General features: G+C 38.9%; 1 protein-coding gene across 1 annotated transcript in view; it reads left to right on the top strand.

Moving 5' to 3' along the window:
• The first annotated feature begins 9,184 nt into the window (after positions 1-9,184).
• KPNA1 (karyopherin subunit alpha 1) overlaps positions 9,185-20,874 on the top strand; it is a 73,619-nt gene continuing 61,929 nt past the window's right edge. Inside the window, exon 1 of the mRNA XM_030858165.2 lies at positions 9,185-9,366. The gene's annotated coding sequence lies outside the window, so the exon portion shown is untranslated. The remainder of the gene's footprint in view (positions 9,367-20,874) is intronic.

Below are 20,874 nucleotides of genomic sequence, written 5' to 3'. Positions count from 1 at the left end.
ATGAAAACGATCCAAAATCTATGGGACACAGCAAAAGCAGTTCTAAAAGGGAAGTTTATAGTGATACAAGCCTACCTCAGTAAACAAGAAAAATCTCAAACAATCTAAACTTACACCTAAGGAATTAGAAAAATAAGAACAAACAAATCCCAAAGTTTAACCTTAAGTTAAAGAATGTTATTAGGGGTAAATGACTACTCAATAACCAAAGATTCAATTAACTGGGGATAGATATAATGATAGGCATATAATGATGGTAATTGAGGTAATAACATAGCCTCACACTACATAAAGCAAAAACTGACAGAATTACTGGAAAACTGACAAATCCACTATCTTAGAGATTTAACACAGCTCTCTCAGGACCTAGCAGATACTCAGTTAAAAAAAATAGCAAGACTATAGAGGATTTGAAGAACACAGTTTTAACCTAATGAACATATACAGAACCCTCCGCCCAGCAATTAGAGAATATATATATTCTTCTCAAGTATACACAGAACAGTTATACATATTGACCATATTCTAAGTTCAACACTTTTAAGATATTCTCTATTGGACTGTGTTCTCTGACCATCATCCATCATGTAATTAACTTAGAAATCAATAAAAAAAAACAATAGCTTAAAAATAAATACATTTGGAAATAAGATATACACTTCAAAATAACATCTCATGGGTCATGAAAACTTAACAGAAATTGGAAAATATTTAGAACTGAATGTTAATGAAAATATTACTAATACAATTTTTGACATAAAACTAAAATAGTACTTAAGTTATAGAAACTTAAAGCTTATATTAAGAAAATCTATAGGCATAAATTAATCAGTTAAGTAACCAATTTAAGGTAAGAAAAGAAAATCAGGGGCTTCCCTCATGGCACAGTGGTTAAGAATCCACCTGCCAATGCAGGGGACATGGGTTTGAGCCCTGGTCTGGGAAGACCCCACATGCAGCAGAGCAACTAAGCCTGTGCGCCACAACTACTGAGCCTGCGTGCCACAACTACTGAAGCCCATGTGCCTAGAGCCTGTGCTCTGCAACAAGAGAAGCCTTGACAATGAGAAGCCTGCGCACTGCAACAAAGAGTAGCCCCCGCTTGCTGCAACTAGAGAAAGCCCACAAGCAGCAACAAAGACCCAACACAGCCAAAAATAAATAAATAAAATAAATAAATTTTAAAAAAATAAAAAAAAGAAAATCAAAATAAACTTGAATAAAAACAGAAAATAATTAAATAAAAACATACAACAGAGAAAAATAATAAAGTCAATAGCAGTTTCTTTGCAAAAATTTAAAAAAATAGACAAAACAATTTAATGCTAATACATTGAAAATTTAGACAAAATATAGATTTTCTTAGAAAAAACAACTTACCAAAATTGACTGAAGAACTAGAAATCCTGAATTTTCTAATATCTATTAAATAAGTTGAATTAGTAATTAAAATTTTTCCTAACAAGTAAACAAGTAAATACAACAGGCTAAGATGATTTAACTAGTGAGTTCTCCCAAATCTTCAAATAACAGATAATTCCAATCTTCTGGAATTATAAACATAAAATCTTCTAGAGAACAGAAATAGGGAACCCTCCCCAACAAATTTTTCAGAGCTAGTTTAACTTTGATACCGAAAATAGACAACAGTACAAGATAGGAAAAGTACAGACTGCTTCATTTATGTTAATAGATGCACAAATTCTCATCAAAGTATTAATAAATGTAATTCAGCTCTGTATAAATAAATCACGGTCAAGTTGGGTTTATCTCAGAAATGCAAAGATAGTTTAACTTTAGAAAACCTGAGATGTAACTTACCATATAAATATATTAAAGGGTATGCACATTTCAATATATAGAGAGAAATCATTTGGTAAAGAATTCATAAAAGGATATCTACCGAAAACCTAGAGCAAGGATCATATTTCATGGTAAAACATTAGAGTGATTCCCTACAAAATCAGGAATGAGACACTGGATGCTTCCTATCACCACACCTTCAGCGGTGCATTAGAGCTCCTGTCAAACACATTAAAGAACAAACAAAAAACACTAAAAATGGAGAAACAAAAATGTCATTAAATCACAGAAAATATGATTGTCTATAGAAAATCCAAGAAAATCTGGAGACAAATTATTAGAATTAATAAAAGCACCCTGCAAGATTCTAAATAGAAATTTATATAAGTCAATTTCATTTCTATGCATGAAAAACAATAAATGTAAAGGCTTTTTTTTAAACCAGTATAATAGCAACGGCAAAAAAATAAGGTAACTAGAATTAAATTTAACAAAAGTACAAAAACTTCCGAAAAAAATTACAAAACGTCAGTGAAAAGCATTAGAGAAGACCTAAATAACTGGAGAGATATACTATATCCTCACTGAGAGGAAGACAATATAATAGCAATGTCTGTTCTCCAAAAATTAATCTTATCAATTCAATATAATTTCAATCAAAATCAGAGGAGATTTTCTTCATAGAAACTGATGGAGTAATTATAAAACATATCAAACAAAAAGGCCCAAGAAGAACCAAAGCAATTTGAAGAAGAAAAACAAAGTGGAAGTGACTTGACCTACAACATATTATGACTTATTATACAATTACAGTAATTAAGATGTGTTATTGGTGTAGAGATAGACAAACAGACCAACTGAATAGAATAGAAAGCTCCAAAACAGACCTGTGCCTATATGGAAACTTGAGAATATATGTATCTCGAATATATATATCATATATGTATTGAATACCCCCCAAAATACATAAATTTATATAATACATTTGTATATTTGTATAGTTGCGATATATATCTCAAGTTTATATATTATATATACTATATAAATTTTATAAATATATAAAAAATTCTGCAAATTTATGATGCACTTTTCACATTGCAGGTTTTACGGTGTCAATACTTTTATGATACATTAAAATATTTTCAGTAAATATTTGCAATTAGAAGCTAAGTACCATTTAGAAATCAGAATTTATGTGGTAAAGAATACAATTGATTTCTTATTCAAGTTTCCATGTTCAAGTCTAAACTATTTGTTTCTTGCATTTTTGCTCACTGGTTCTTTTTATTTTCTGAGTATCATGTGACTATAGGCATACTTTTCTCAATATGGAGCCCTGAGTGTGTATATATATATGAATGACAGAGGTAAAATTGCAGATCACTGGGAAAACAATGGACCAACCTCAGCAAGTGGTCTTGGACAACTGATTAAGGAAATGGAAAACAGCACATTAGGATCATGGCCTGGGGGGGTTCCCTAGATGCCGAGCCTGAGATGGGGATTCTTGTTCAAGTGACTTATTGGGAGAGTGCTCTCAGGAATGTGGGAATAAAGGAGACAGTCTAAGGCAGGGGGAAAAGCTAGTAAGAGTGCTGTCTCAGTTGAAGACTAGCTTTAGTCTGATTACATGGGGAGGCTCTAGAGCACACACAGTACCATTAGAGTAAGTTGAACACTGTAGCAATGGTTGGCCTTTTTTACTCTGATGTCAGTTATTGGCTGAGGTTTGTCCCTGGGGAAAGGAGTGGGAGCCTTGTAGCAAGCTGGCTCCTGTTAGCCCTGCAATTCGTCAGAGAAGGGGGCAGCTGAAAGTTATCAGCCAGCACTCACAGCAAGTGGGGGAATGGGTGTACTGGCCAGATGAATGGAATACATTTGACCAGTACAGGTGGGAAAGAGGGACAAACTGTTCTGATTTGCCTGACCTTCTGGGTTTTAGCACTGAAATTCCTACATCCTGGGAAACCTCCCAGGACACACAAAAAAATCCTGATCTGGCTTCCCTGGTGGCGCAGTGGTTGAGAGTCCGCCTGCCGATGCAGGGGACGCGGGTTTGTGCCCTGGTCCGGGAAGATCCCACATGCCGCGGAGCGGCTGGGCCCGTGAGCCATGGCCGCTGAGCCTGCGCGTCCGGAGCCTGTGCTCCGCAACGGGAGAGGCCCCAACAGTGAGAGGCCCGCGTACCACAAAAAAAAAAAAAAAAATTAAAAATCCTGATCTTTTATGATCGGTGTGGGAAGTTGGGGGAAAAGTACAAAACCATATATCCCCAAAAATAGAGGCTGAAAGCAACACTGCTTATTGTGTCAAATGGATACAGCACAGATTGTTCGACTTCTATAGTCTCTGTCGTTGTTTTTTTCCCCCTGTTCACTGATATTGGTAACCATGATTTACAGGTCACAGTAATGATCATCCATTGTTGCATCATTCTGAGGGATGCGACCAAAGTGTGCAGTTTAAGTGCATTGTAATCATAAACATTAGCAATACATCTTTGGCTTTGCCTATGGACTAACCATTGTGCCTCATACAAGTTAAATTTTTTAACATTATGAGTGCGATGATCATGTTTTATAAGAGAGTGATTATAATACCAGCAACAGCATGATGACATCGCTGAAAGAAAGCTCAATGACTGTGTAATATGAATTACATATGGAAGGACAATGTAACTGATTATGAAGGTAAATAACAAAAACAGAGCATACTGTGCAATATGCAGAAAAGAGTGTGGGATGTGTATGGCAGAGAAGGGGATGTAAAAGCACATATGGAAACTGAAATTTACAAGTCCAGGATGAGACAGACAGGTACTTCAAAATCAATCAAAAGTTTGTTTAATTTCTCCCAAAGACACCAATGCTCAGTTGAAAATAGTGGCTGCTGAATTAGCTTGGGCGTATCACATGAACCAATATGCATTATTGTATCATGCCTTTCATTGCTCTATGGAACGGAGTAAGGTTTTATTTCCTGATTCAGAAAATGTCTCCCCTAGCTCTTAAGGTAATTTTACTTGAAAAATGGAGTTTCAAATTGTCTTCTTGATGTCTAAGATTTTAATGAAACCACAAACACATAAAACAAAGTGTGTTATATCTGTCCAAAGACAAAGTAGACTTGGCTTATTTATTTGCTTTCAGGGCAAATGTTAATTTTGACAAATTCGATTCAGTCTCTAAACTTCTTACCAAAGAAAATGAAACGATCTCATCAGCTAAACATCTTATACAGAACACTGTTTAAAGAGGGGTGTGGTTTGCTTACCTGCGATACAGAAGTTTTCATAATGAAAGTGTCTGGGCATTTCAGCTTCCTCAAAACGTGCGGAAGCATTTAACGACATTTTTGACTATAGAAATGGCAGGAGACAGCTTCCTTAAACATGTACCTACAAGATGGTGATCATTGTTGCCAGCCATAGAAAAGACATTATAATGTCAGCCTGCCATGAAATCATATTTTCAAAGCGTGGAACAAGAAGAATGTCCTGCTCCAATTTGGAAATACATTGAGGATGAGAACGGAGAGAAGAATTACAGTGAAACAGAAATAAACATGCTGGTTCTCCAAAACTGTCTGATAATCCTTGAAGAGGTCATAAGAAGTCTAGAAAAGGATGAACCATCTGAATCTCAATTATTCAATGTTATATGCAGGTTGCGACAAAAACTTCAAACAGAAAAAAAAGGACTAATTTTTGGAAATAAGACTTTCAGAACTTTAAAAAAAAGTCCCTAGAAAAAAGTAACCAAATTAAACAGGACTTTCTGAATTTCTTCACTAAAACTGTAAATTTATTTGAAATCTAACTTCAATTTCACAAGTTCAAATTACCTCTATGCTTTAAAACCATTTTTTCTGGGGAAGAGAGGTTTAACTTATGATAACATACAATGTGCTTCAGAATGTTTTAAAAACAATGGGCATTTTAGATATAGAAATGGTTAATTTATACATGCAAAGGACCTGACTGACAAACAGTTGGTTTACCAAAGCAAGTCTGTAGATACAAAATGGGTGGACATTCTGGAGAACCAGAAACAAATTCCTACAAGTTTAAAAACCTGCTGCATTAGTAATTAAAATCCTAACTGTTCTATGCTCAAACACTTTTGTTGAGGGAATGTTTAGCTTGATGTCATCTGTGCCAACAAGAATCAGTGCAATGCAGGCAGAGGAATCAGTGCAATGCAAGTCAAAACTAATTTTATATTTGGCTGTATTTGGTTTTACCATTACATAAAAGAAAAGATGTCCTAAAGGCTCCAGGCAGTTCAGAGAAATATTGATGAAAAAGGAAACAAAAAGAATAAAAAATATCCCACTCTATCATGGGACAGAAACATATCATTTCTTAAAACTGTAATAGGAGTAATATCTGTTTAACAAGTTCTACTGTATATATACGCTCCTTCATAAAATTCCTATGTTTATGTATCTTAATATACATATAGAATATAGAATAATATAGCCTACAAAATTTGAATATGTGATAAAGAGTTTAAGAAAGAGTTAAAATAAGTTGCTGAACCAGAGGACAGGAAGAAACATAAAAATATTATGCTGTATAGCACAGGGAGATCAGCTGGGTGCTTTGTGACCACCTAGAGAGGTGGGATAGAGAGGGTCGGGGGGAGGGAGACGCAAGAGGGAAGAGATATGGGGATGTATGTATATGTATAGCCGATTCACTTTGTTATACACAGAAACTAACACACCATTGTAAAGCAATTATACTCCAATAAAGATGTTTAAAAAATATATATATATATATTATGCTATAAAAGGTTGTATTTTTCTCACAAATTATTTTCTTAATTAGTCCTTGTATTAATTATTATTAATTGCCACTTTTAATGAGTCCTATTGCTATTTTAAGTAATAGCATTTATGCAACAGAAAAAAATACAACGGAATATATCATTGCAAGTAAAAACTTATTTTTCGTGTTTTTATGTTAATGTATGTGTCTAATTATTATGTATTTTCACACCCATCCATTTGGCAAAAATAAAAAAGACATTCCCAAATGTTAGCAAGGTTGTTTAGAAAAGAAAACCTTATCAGCTACTTGTGGAGCATAAGCTGGCACAACCACTTTATGAAATAATCTGGCAATATCTAGCATATTACTTTTCCATCGCTGTGGAAAAAAATACCAGAAACCTAGTGTCTTAAAACACATTTATTATCTCACAGTTTCTGTGGGCCAGGATTACGGGCACAGCTGAGCTGGTTCCTCTGCTCAGGGTCTCACAAAGCTGCAATCAAGGTGTAAGTCACGTTGTCTTCTCATCTGGAGGCTTGACTGGGGAAGAATCCACTTCCAAGCCGTCTCAGGTTGTTGGCAGAATTCATTTCTTTGTGGTTGTAGGGCTGAGGGCCCTGGCTTGCTTACTGGCTGTCAGCTGGAGGCTGCACCCAGGTGCTAGAAACCATCTGCAGCTCGCTGCCACGTGGTCCTCTCCATAGGCAGTTCTCAACGTGAAAGCTCGCTTCTTCAAGGCCGGCAAGAGAGTGCCGAGCTCTGGTCTGCTAAGACAGAGACTTATAATGAAATGTAATCATCCTTGCCATATTCTATTGGCCAGAAGTAAGTCAAAGCTCCCACCCACACTCAAGGGGTAGGGATTATACAGGGTAACAGCAAGGGGCAAAGATCACAGGGGCCATCTGAGAATTCTGCCTGTCACATCTCGTAAGGTTAAAGATGCAATGTCTTAGGATCTAGCAGTTTCCCTGTACACACAAAGACACGTACAAGAATGTTCACAGCAGTGTTGTTTGTAATAGCAAAACTACTGTTCTATAATTTAAAATTAAAAATAAATTTTAATACAAAAAGATATAGTCAGAGAGACATTAACTAACAAAACATCATGTATGGTATGATAACATTTTTGTAAAAGTAACATATATATAGGAATTCTGCTTCAGCAATGGGCTACTGTTGTTGTCTTGAACAAATCCTCCCACCACAGAGAATAGCTGGACAAAATATAAAAAACATTAAGGCACTGAAGAGCTACCACAGCAGTGAGAATCTGTGGATCCAAGATCTGGAAGAAAAGAAAGGGGACCCATGAGAGGTGAGCCTGATGTTTGCTGTTACTTTTCCACTTGAAGTGATTGCTAATTCTGAAAGCAGTGGCTGAAAAACTGAGTAGAGCTTCTGACTGTCCCATGGGGCTGAAGAGGTTGGGTCAAGGAAGAGAGGCCCTCGTAAATACCCCAGACTTTTGGTCCAGACCCTCACGGGATGCTCTAACTAGGAATAAGGGTGAACTAGAAAGAAACTAGTTTTCACAAACACTGAAGTCCAGCTCTGAATAATATTAGCTCCTGATTGGAATAAAGTGATCTGTCCTCAGCTTAGCTGCGGTCACGCACACTTGCCTCCAAGTCTCTCCCTTAGAACACATTCCCTTTCCCCAGTGCCCTTGCTCAAACTCAGCTCATCCTAGAAAACACACCGTTAGTGGGGAATACTGACGTGGCAGAAAGAGATCCAGGACAAATGAACATCGCATAGCCTAGGATTCAGGCAGTAAGGTCCTCTCTCCCACACTTATGTTATAGAGCTACCCCATTTCTTTCACCTTGCTTCTCCGTGGGTGTTTAGATTGATTTGATAAACCAGGTTGCATGTGAGACTGTATTCTGTGACCTTTGCTTGGCTGGCTTCAGTCTTTCTTCTTTTGAAGCCACTGCTCAAAAACAATTCGATTAAGCTCAAAGAGAATTCCATCAGATTTAACAGTAACAACTATTTGTCCCAAATTTTCGTTTGAGAGCATTTATTGAGAGTAAAGCAAGCATTTGTGTTTCATTTAATTTCTTAATGATTTTTGATACTGCTTATATACATTATCAGGCAAAGGGGACGGGAGAGAACTAAAAAAGGAAATACACAGAAGTTTCTCAAACATGCTGCATGTGAATGCCTTAGGCATGAAGCGCGGACTTATAACTCTTTTTTAGTAATTCCTCAGGCTTCATTCATTCCATTATTTACTCAGTAAACGTGTATTAGGTAACAAGCCTGTCAGAGGCTATAGACAGAGGTGAGCAAGGATCGATACGCCCTGGAAGAGCTTCGAAGACAAATTTGTAGACAAAACTTTGCAATTCAGCCTAAGAAGTACTGTTTCATTGTCACTCCAGAATGACTCTCCAACCTTCGCCACTAACTGCGAACCTTGTCAACCAGACCTCCTTCCCGACGCCAGACTCTCCACTGGTTCCCGGCTAACCGCTGGCGCTTCGCGAGAAGGACGGTTGGAAGACTACAACTCCCGGCAGCCTCTGCAGCAGAGTGGTGGAGAGGCGCGCGCAGGCGCGCGGGCCGCCCCGCGCGCAGGCGTACTGCGAACGCCGGCTGAGCTGGGTCTCGCTGTGCTGGGTGCGCGGCGGTGTCGGCGAGCGAGGCCTGGTGAGCACCGCCGAGGCGCGAGCTGGGTCTTCGAGGTTGTGTGCGGGAGAGGCACGGCAGGCGAGCGAGCGAGCCAGAGGCTCACCCCAGCAGTGGCACCGGGATCGGCTGCCTTGAGCTTGGTGAGTGCGGGGCCCCGGCGGCCCCCGGCCCCTCCCCCTCCCGCCGGGGACTCCGGCGGATCCGGTTGTGTGCGGGGGAGGCCCCGCGGTGAGGGCGGGCCGCCGGCAGTGCTCGAGCTCGGGTTCCTGGGCCTGGGCGCTTGCTGCGCGTCCGTGCGTCACGGGCCAGGCAGTCCCAACGGCCGCGCGGCCCGCTGAGAGGACGGTGGGGGTGGGGAGCATTGGTTCGCCTTCGGGAACGCCGGTGGAGGCGAGGCGAGGCAGGGCGGGGCGGCGCGGCAGTGGAGCTGGAAGCAGCGTCGGGGACTGCGGGGCGCTGAGGCAGCGGGGCGGAGAGGAGGGAGTGCGGAGCCAGCGCCGCGGCCCGGCGCGAGCGAGCTGGGGGCGTGGGTGGGCCGCACGGAGTGCGGCGACTGAGGCAGGAAAGAGCAAGGGGTGGGGGGCGTGTAAAAATCCTAACCGAGGCCGGAGGGGACCGTCTCGGGAATTCACAAGTTACAGCCCGAGCCGGAGCCGGTGGTTTGGAAGTGGGGGGGGGGGGGGCGGGCGCGGTGCGGGTGGAGACAGACGGAGGACTGCAGTTTACAGATGTCATAACAACATGGGCCTGAAGCGTCTGACAGGGGTGTGGTAATTATAGGAATGACAGAACTTCGTCTGCACACAGCATGTGTCAGTGGTGATGCAAGGGAAGCGGCGAGGTATTCGATTAAGCTCAAAATGGGAGGATGAAACTGAAGGATGACTGGAGTCTGGGAAGTCGTCATGAAGGAATGTTTTAGGTTTGAATGGAAGTATATGTAATGTTCCACTTTTAAGCTCACGATGTCAAAATAGTTAATTTTTTAAGGTTTAAATTTAGAATAAACAGTTGGGAAGTATTTTTTTCTAAAACATACTATTAAATAACGTTTCTACCTTTTTCAAGCCTTTTTTCGTTTAGTGAGCACTGCCTTAAAAACCCCTATTTCTTCGCAGTAGATGAGTGATTCCCCGCCCCGCCGCCGCCCCCCCCCCCGCACGTTGCTTCAAGGCTCATTCTTGACATTGTTTTTTTCTTAACTTGTTCTTGTTTTTGTGATATTTTGAAAGTAATTCACAAGCTAGTCCCCCTCCATTTTAAAGATTGAAGAGATGAAATTTTAACTTTTCAAAGCAAATGGAGAATGAACTCTATTGTACTTTTACTGAAGTAATTTATTCTTGGAAGGCACTTTTATGTGTAATACCGGATTTTAAGGTGGAGAACATGAGGAAAGGTAAAGGAATTAACATTTATTGAGCTCCTTTCCAGATATTGTGCTAAATACTTTTTGTACAGTAAAACGTTAATGCTTACAGTAACTCTGAAGTATGTTATTTTTTCCTTTTCTGCAGATTAAAGCTTCTAGGATCAGAGAAGTTAGGTAACTTACCTAAAGTGTTCCAGCTCTTGTTAGAACCAGCCTTAGAACCAGAATCACTGCTAATTTAGGAATTATTTCTCCTCTCCTTGCATACTTCTTGGTTGCGTTTTCTTTATTTGGTCCATTAATTCAGCGAATACTTGGAGTGTTCATAGGCCTTGAGACTGGGGATGTAGACATGATCAAGACACTGTTCTTTTTTTTTTAAACATCTTTATTGGAATATAATTGCTTTACAATGGTGTGTTAGTTTCTGCTGTATAACAAAGTGAATCAGCTATACATATACATATATCCCCACATCTCCTCCCTCTTGCATCTCTCTCCCACCCTCCCTATCCCACCCCTCTAGGTGGTCACAAAGCACCGAGCTGATCTCCCTGTGCTATGCAGCTGCTTCCCACTAGCGATCGTTTTTACATTTGGTAGTGTATATATGTCCATGCCACTCTCTCACTTCATCCCAGCTTACCCTTCCCCCTCCCCGGGTCCTCAAGTCCATTCTCTACGTCTGCATCTTTATTCCTGTCCTGCCTCTAGAAGACACTGTTCTTGTGTCATGGAATTTATAGTGTTGCAGGGAAGACTAACAAATAATGAGTAAAAATATTGACTGCATGACATTTTATCAGTCAAAATTGAGCAGAAACTGTAGCAAAGGAAGTTCAAATGGAATCAGACAACATAAGCCTTGAGGAGTTTACCTGTTGAATTAATGATAAAGTCTTGATGATTTATGATTTAGTGTTTTTAAGTCTTGTCAGATTGTTTCTAGAAGTATCTATGCTTTGTATAAAATCAACTAAGACTTTTGGCCATGCAAGTAAAGGTGACTGACATAGTGATGATAAAGATAATTCCCTGTTAATCTCTTTGTTTTAAGGTTTCTGTACTTTGCAAGGTATTCTGAATTCAGCCATAATAATGGAAGAAAACATTGGAAATGGTAAACAATTCAATTAGCTGACTGGGGGCTGACTTGCCTCTATTCTTGTTGCAGTGAGCAGGAGGTGGCCCCAGGATAGTGAGGTACCAGATAGGACCTTCATTAGGAAATTTTAAGTCCTTGCAGTGAAAGAGCAGGGATGAAGACTCGTGGAACGTACAGTTTTTTTTGTTTTTTTTTTTTGCGGTACGCGGGCCTCTCACTGTTGTGGCCTCTCCCGCTGCGGAGCACAGGCTCCGGATGCGCAGGCTCAGTGGCCATGGCTCACGGGCCCAGCCGCTCCGCGGCATGTGGGATCTTCCCAGACCTGGGCACGAACCCGTGCCCCCTGCATCGGCAGGCAGACTCTCAACCACTGCGCCACCAGGGAAGCCCCCCGTACAGTTTTTTGTTTGTTTGTTTGTTTTTAAAGATGATAACGACCCTACATGACAGACCTTAGTGACAAAATGGTTCTGATCTAGTGTAGTAGACTAATTGGGACAGTTCTTGAAAGCAGGCAATAATCCAAAATGTGGATAATGGGGATAATCTCCTTCACATAACAAGAATAATGCTGCTCTTCATATACAAAGATAAGTCTGCTTACTCATCATGATTGATTTTTCAGCATGAGGAGGGATATGTGCTGAGTTGTCCATGAGTCTCTGTATTCTGTGACCAGCAAGGCAGCTTGGGGTCAAAATGGGGGTTTTTAGCTAGGGAGCAGAAAGACAAGCAAAAGGTACTAACATCTGTTGATGGCTCAAGCACTGCATCAGGTGTTTTCACTTAATTACCCTTGCAAACCCACTTTGAGAAGGTGGCTACAGGTACAGGATGGTTAGGTAACTTGCCCTACTTCACAGAATAAGTGAGGGAGCTGGTATTCAATCACAGGGCTATTTGTACTATGTTCACATCAATCATTAAAGCTTGATTTTTGTCTTGGTTTGCAGTGCAGTCTCCAGCAGAACAAACTAGATGCAGTTTGTTTAACATCATGAAATGATATTGTGAAGATCTGTTTTACTAAAAGCTGAAGGGCTATTGGAGTTCCTTGCTTTACTGCCATTAAAAAATACAATTTTTAAATTAGAATATTCTCTGAAAACAACTGTCCTGTCCTAGCCTCTGCACTTTAGAGGCCACCAATTTCCTTCTTTTAGCTGTTTCCTCTTTCATATTTATAAATAACTTCTATTGCTATTTCTTGATACAGCAGTTTTAGACATTATCTATTGACTTTCCTCCACATTTACACACTGCCTCTCCCATCCTTTTAATATAGTTATCACAGGTGTTTATTAAGTCAACGTTCAGTTATAACTATGTAAATGTTTATAGCTGAACCATGTAGTATATTGTGATATCATTTCTTCTCTTAACCAATTTTTGTTTTTCCAGGAGTAACACCTTTTTTTCCCACTTCCATTTCCGTGAGATAGCTGTCCTGGAACCTTCTGTTCTTTTAATGCAATCTGGACTGGTTACTTTCTAGGTATACTTCACAGCTGTTATCCTGGAACTTTTCTTTATGTCGCCCTTAAAATTCTCTTTGCCCTTCTCCTGTATTGGATCTCTTGTTTCCCATATTTTCTTAACTTACAGAGAAAGGGTACCTGGGAAGCGAAAACTTTCTGAGATCTTGCATGATTGAAAAAAATCTATATTCTACCTTAACATTTCATCAGTAATCTGGCTGGGTATAAAAACCTAGGCTTAAAAAGTTTGGAAGTCATAGCTCCATTGTTTTCTGCATTTTAATGTTGCTGTTGAAGTCCAGAGGTGTTCTTATTCTTCATTTGTATGTGACCTTCCCTGTCTTCTCCAATCTCCAGAAGCTTTTAGGGTATTATTTTTAACCCCTGAAATTCCATAATGTCCCTAGATTTGATTGTTTGTTTTCATTTAAGGTCACTTGATGGACCCTTACAAGCTGAGGATTTGTGTCCTTTAGTTTTGGGAAATTTATTTATTATTTATTATTATTATTGGGGCCTTAGGTAAAAAGAGTTTGAGTTAATTATGCTTCCCAGTTCTTGACACTATCATCAAACTATACAAGGTCCTTTAAATTTTTCTCTTTCATTTCTGAGCCCTACTTCCATTACCCTTTCTAGTAGGCACCCACTGCATTGTGGCTGATACATTCCTTGATTGTATGTGAATCATTGTGAAATATGTAGTGCGTTTTGTGTATTTAGTTTATATATTGTGCTATAGACCTTGTTCTGTTTCTTACTCTTTTTACTCAGCATTGTTTGGAGACCTTTCTGTTTCGTTGTGTGTACATATAGTTGCGTATAATGTAGAATTCCATAATGTGCATCTACCACATTTACTTTTTATTCCCTAATCACTGACACCTGAGTTGCCTCTCTGGCATCACAAGTGCACTGTGGTAAATATACTGTTACTTGTACATCCTTGTGGACCTGTGTGAGAAGTTCTTTGGGATGTATGCCCAGGAGTGGGATTCCTGGGTCATAGAATAGGAGAACTAGTTTATGTGCCTGCTAGCAGTGAGGAGTTTTCTTGTTTGCCCACATCTTTGACAGTACTTGGTTTTATCCAACTTCTTAATTTTTGCTAGTCGGGTATAAAGTGGTATCTCATTGTTTTAATTTACATTCTCTGATAATTAATGAATTCGAGCATCTCTTGTATTCATTCAGGTTTTCCCTTTTGTTAATTGTCTGTTTTGTACTTTGTCTATCTTTCCTTTCCGCGCCCTGTCTTTTTTGTTTGTTTGTTTGTTTTGGCCGTGCTGTGCTGTGCAGCTTGCAGGATCTCAGTTCCCCGACCCAGGGATTGAACCCAGGCCACAACAGTGAAAGCCCAGAATTCTAACCACTAGGCCACCAGGGAACTCCTGTCTTTTTTTTTTGGTTTGCAGGAGTTCCTTGTGGAGGTCTGTTGGTTTTAGGATTGGAAAATATCTTTTATAGGCCTGTCATCTTTCTGTTAGTTTTGTCCATGGTGTCTTTCATTGAATGAATACTCTAAATTTGATGCATTGTTTCTTTGATAATCTCTTTCTCATTTGATTTTTTGTCTGTCTTGGAATTTGTATTATTTGGGTCTTAGAATTCTTAGGTGGTTCTTTTAATTTTCTTTTCCTTCCTGTTTTCCATCACTTAGTCTTTTTGTTCTGTTTCCTGAGAGATTTCTTTAATGTTATCTTACAGCCCTTCTATTGAATTGTTAATTCCTGTCCATATTTTAATTTCTTAGAGCTCATTCTTATGGTATCTTTATATTATTTTATAGACACTATAGTCTTCTTGAGGACAGTATTAATGATTTTTTTTTTTTTTTTAAAGTTTTGTACCCCTCATTGCTCTGTTTCTTCGAAGTTCCTTTGTTTCCATTGCAGTCTTTCTCTGTAGAGGTTCTCCCTGGATGTCTGGTAAACTTACGGTTGTCCATTCCTATTTAAGAGTGAAGTGCTAAAAACTGAATTGGAAACTATAGGTGTGGCTTGTTAAAGGGTGGATAGGGTAGCTGTGGCCATTTATAGGGGGAGGGGACTCTCATAGTTCTTTTCTCTTGGGCTTGTCAATTTCCTTGAGAAAGAGAGCCTCCAACTAACACAACATTGTAAATCAACTATACTTCAATAAAATTAAAAAAAAAAAAAAGTAAAAGAGAGCCTCCAGTCTTGCCTGGAGGATACACACCTGGATGCCAAATTCTGAGAACTTGTCTTAGAAAAGAAGCTGGCGTTCTCACTGTTAATTGTGTTCATGTAATCCTATCTTTTGTATAGCACATCACCTACACTGGAGTCCCTCATTTTTAGAGTCTCTCTAGTTTAGTTTCTTCAGAGTAATGCTCTCAACATCCATAGGGGCTTGGGGATGGACTGTTGCCTGGCTGTGCACAATGGAGGAGGAAGTCTGAATGTGATGGCTGTTTTGTAGACTTTCAGCTAACCTGCTAGTTTTTAGTCCTGTTCCTCACTCTACATTCAGAGATGCCTGGGGTGGGGGGGCGGGGGCTCCTGTCTGTGAAGCTTCCTGCTTGTGGGCAGTGTGAATCAGCTTCTTTACAGGTGCTTAGGCTTCAGAGTTCTCCACTTCACTAGTAAAATATCATTAGACCATCTTTTTAAAAAATTGATTTATTTGGCTACGTCAGGTCTTAGTTGCGGCACATGGGATCTTCGTTGCAGCATGCGGGGATCTTCCCTTGCTGCGAGCGGGCTCCAGAACACACAGGCTCAGTAGTTGTGGCACGCGGGCTTAGTTTCCCTGCGGCATGTGGGATCTTAGTTCCCCAACCAGGGATCGAACCCATGTTCCCTGCATTGCACGATGGATTCTTAACCACTGGACCACCAGGGAAGTCCCAGGGCCATCTGTTTTAAGGCTTCTAAAAAGTTTTTGACATCTCATCTGTCACCTCTGATTCTCTCCTTTTGTGTTCTATCTTTGTAGTTCATCCTTTTTTTTAAAAAGATAATTTTGGTATGGATTAATCTACCAAATCCATCATTTTATTTCTTTACATGAACTCTTTATTTCTGGCCTGTTCATTCTTTCCATGGCATTTGAGTGTTGTACGCTCAGTACTTTGTTTAGTATTGAAGATTAAAATTAAATTTCTGAGCTTCGAGTTGTTAATATGTTTTGGGAGGAAAGCACATACATCCTGTAGGTGCTAAATCTTAATTTAAAACATTAAAACCCTTATAAGTGTACATGTAATAGATATATTAGATTCAGTAATGGATATGAATTGGATAAAGGCAAGTTTGTGCTCCCCCCCCCATGAAGGAGTCCATTATGCCATTTTTGGGGAAAGATTTCTCTCTAAAAATATCCAGCTCTAAGGGGGAAGTAGTTTTTCCCTTTCATAAAGACCTGAAGTATTCAATTAGAACTTTGATGAAATAACAGCATGTTGAGTTGATAAAATTCTAGCCAAAAGTAAAGAAATTTAATGTTTTAGTTAGGCTGGGAAGCCTCATTGTAGTAAATATTATATATGCTTCCAGCTTTACTTTTTGAAAGTTTTTCTTATTGTATAAGTAGTATATTGCTTACTGTAGAAAATCTGGAAGAGAAAGAAGAATATTAATTTCCACTTAAGATTTTTATATTCTAAGTTATAAAATGTTTTAAAAAGTATAGAGAATAGTATAAATTGGGGTTTTGTTCCTACCACCCCGATTTGTCATGTGTTAATTTTCTGTTTTTCTTAATTCGCAGTATGTTATGATTATGTCCCATAGCCAAGCCCTCGTTTTGGAATTTTTAGGTTTACAGTTTTTCATTGTAAGTCATGCTGCTGTGAATATTCTTCTACATACTGCTGATTTTATTGCCTTTGTGTACATTCCAAAAGTGGAATTACTGAATCTTGGGGTGTGAATTCCCCAAATCTTTGGTAAATATTTTCCTTTAAATGTTTGGATATTGAGAATGTCTCTGGGGAACCTTGCATGTTGGGAACCTGTAGATACTGGAAGTGAGGTCAGAATTCAGGGCCAAAGGTTTTTAGTAAACATCTCAGTTGAAGAAGGTCTGAAGCTGGGACATGAAAGAAAGTAGGGATTTCTATTAGGTTAATGGAGTTAGCGCTGTGAGATGTAATCAGAGGTGAGCACCTACGAATCATATCTGTAGCATTGACTTCTCACAGAGGAGGCTTATTGCAGGGTTTTTCAAACCTTGCCTCCATTGAACGCAAGAATGTTGTCACTAAAATAAAGTTACTCTAATAATTTTACTGGGAAGAAATGGGTAGGATATTTTAAATGTCATTTTTCTTTCCTAATTTTTATTAAAATATTTTAAAGGGACCCACTGCTACTTGACTAGAAGTTAACAACAGATGAGTAATTAATATTTACAAATGGGAGAGCATGTACTCTGGGGTGCAGGCTCACACCTCTCCATTCTCTAATGAAAACATAGGTTCAAAAAACATTCGCAACTGAACTGAAAATTTTTTATACTTAAAATTCATTTATGCTTAAATTTATAAACCTGTAACTTGCTTTTTTTGTAGTCATACTTTCTTGTGGTCTTTGGTTTTTTTAGTATTAAATACACATCATGTTTTCTAATAGAATTATACTCAATTTATATGATGGAATTAATAAGTATACTAACATTTTATAGTGTTGAACAAAGAATACTGTGAATGTTAAATATTCACAATGGTTAGGGGCTTACTGACTGCTTGGATTGACTCAGCACACTGAATATATATACCAATATATATACTTGAATATAATAAAAACATAAAAAGATCTACACTCAGTGTGTTTTGGGAATAGATTGATGAAAAATGAAAAGAGTATCAAAGCCAAGGGAACTTGTAGGACAAAGAAGTTCAGATTTGATCTAAGTAGTGCTAAAAACTCATTTTAGGTCCTTAGGCATTGAAGTTATATAGTGAAAAAGGTGTTGAGATAAATCTGAGAGCTGTGCAAAGGATGAATTGAAGAGCAAAGAGACTGAGGTTAAGGAAGGGTGGTTAGAGCTGTTGCAGTTATCTAGCTGTAGGATGACAAGGACCTGGATCAGACTGGTAGCAGTGTGAATAGATAGGAATAGATAAAATCACTCTGGATGGAATAATAAGCAAAATTTGATAATTTTAACTAAATAGACATGAAGGGGAAATTGGGAGATTTCATTTTGGAAGAGTAGAGTACACTTCTATTTTACCACCAGTTTTGCATCTTGTTTTTAACTTTATTGCTTTTTTGGCTTTATTTCCCTAGAAAACAAGAGGAAAATGGGGCATAATGGCTTTAATTTTAAAGGCTTCTGCTTCCTGAGAGAGTGAAAAGTTATTGACAATAACTTAAGTTTTTCAATTAATCACTTAGGTGATAATATCCTAAAAATATTTGCTTAGGATAAATATAATTTTCTCAATACTATTACATGTTTTTTTAAAATCATAAACCTCTATAGATTTTATTTCATTTGTTATCTAAGCTCTCTTCAATCCAACTGAAGCCTACATTTCAGCTGTATTTTGCATTATTTTCCAATAAAACTTTTGCTCTGCTATAGTGATTTTGAGTTGCATGCAGATGCATATCAGAATTCACTTGGGAGTCTTTAAAAGAAAAAATAACACTAGAGACCTCGTGTTTGCCTCAGACCTATTAATCAAACTCTTCGGAAGGACAGTTGAGGCGTCTTGTTTTTCAAAAAGCTCTCCCACTTGGCAAACATAATCTCTTTCCCCTGCTAAGAGGGGAACCCAGTCTCATTTATGAATACCAGAGAAGAAATCGTTGATTTTTTTAAAAAAAATATTGACTTTATTTGTTTGAGCAATTTTAGGTTCACAGTAAAATTGAGTGGAAACTACTGAATTCCCATCTACTCCCTACGCCTGTACACCCAGTGCCCCCACCATTGACATTTCCACCAGAGTGGTACATTTGTTATAATCCAACCAACACTGACACATCATTATCACCCAAAGCCCATAGTTTACATTTGGGTTCATTCTTGGAGTTGTACATTCATTCTGTGGGTTTTGACAAATGTATACTGACATGTATCGGCCATTATAGTCCAACAGAATAGTTTCACTGCCTCCAAAATCCTCTGTGCTCTGCTATTCATCCCTTAAACCCCTGGCAACCGCTGATCTTTTAACTCTCCATAGTTTTGCCTCTTCCAGAATGTCATAAAATTGGAATCATTTGACAAATACAATACCCACCCCTACCCCCAAAGAGGAGGGTATTTTATTAAATAATCAATCTTATGTGTGGATACTGATTTAGAAATTTTTAAGAAAACTAACAGAATTAAAAAGAATGATACACTATGACTATTAAAAAAAGTAAAGGCAGATAAGGACAACATAAGAAAAAAAATACAGGCCATTATCCTTGAGGAACACATATGCAAAAATCTCTACAGTGATATATCACCTCACACCAGTCAGAATGGCCATCATCAAAAAATCTACAAACAAATGCTGAAGAGGGTGTGGAGAAAAGGAACCCCTCTTGCACTGTTGGTGGGAATGTAAATTGATACAGCCACTATGGAGAACAGTATGGAGGTTCCTTAAAAAACTAAAAATAGAACTACCATATGACCCAACAATCCCACTACTAGGCATATATGCTGAGAAAACCATAATTCAAAAAGAGTCATGTACCACAGTGTTCATTGCAGCTATATTTACAATAGCCAGGACTTGGAAGCAGCCTAAGTGTCCATCGACAGATGAATGGATAAAGAAGATGTGGCACATATATACAATGGAATATTACTCAGCCATAAAAAAAGGAAATTGAGTTATTTGTAGTGAGGTGGATGGACCTAGAGTCTGTCATACAGAGTGAAGTAAGTCAGAAAGAGAAAAACAGGGGCTTCCCTGGTGGTGCAGTGGTTGAGAGTCCGCCTGCCAATGCAGGGGACACGGGTTCGTGCTCCGGTCCGGGAAGATCCCACATGCTGCGGAGTGGCTGGGCCCATGAGCCATGGCTGCTGAGCCTGCGCGTCCGGAGCCTGTGCTCCGCAATGGGAGACGCCACAACAGTGAGAGGCCCGCGTACTGCAAAAAAAAAAAAAAAAAGAAAGAGAAAAACAAATACCGTATGCTAACACATATATATGGAATCTTAAAAAAAAAAAAATGGTCATGAAGAACGTAGGGGCAGGACAGGAATAAAGATACAGACCTACTAGAGAATGGACTTGAGGATACTGGGAGGGGGAAGAATAAGTTGGGACAAAGTGAGAGAGTGGCATGGACATACATACATTACCAAATGTAAAATAGATAGCTAGTGGGAAGCAGCCGCATAGCACAGGGAGATCAGCTCGGTGTTTTGTGACCACCTAGAGGGTTGGGATAGGGAGAGTGGGAGAGAAGGAGATGCAAGAGGGAAGAGATACAGGGATATATGTATATGTATAGCTGATTCACTTTGTTATAAAGTAGAAGCTAACACACCATTGTAAAGCAATTATATTCCAATAAAGATGTTGGAAAAAAAAAAGAGTCATACGCAATGAGGCAAATGGGATTTATCCTTGGGGTACAAGGATGGCTCAACATATTCAAGTCAATAAATATGATACACTACACGAACAGAACGAAGGATAAATGTCATGAGTATCTCAATAGATGCAGAAAAAGCATCTGACAAAAATTCAACATCCTTTCGTGATAAAAACTCTC

This window comes from Globicephala melas, chromosome 4 (assembly GCF_963455315.2).
Source record: "Globicephala melas chromosome 4, mGloMel1.2, whole genome shotgun sequence".
NCBI classification, from domain to species: Eukaryota; Metazoa; Chordata; class Mammalia; order Artiodactyla; family Delphinidae; genus Globicephala; species Globicephala melas.
This window is presented reverse-complemented; position numbering and strand designations above follow the sequence as displayed.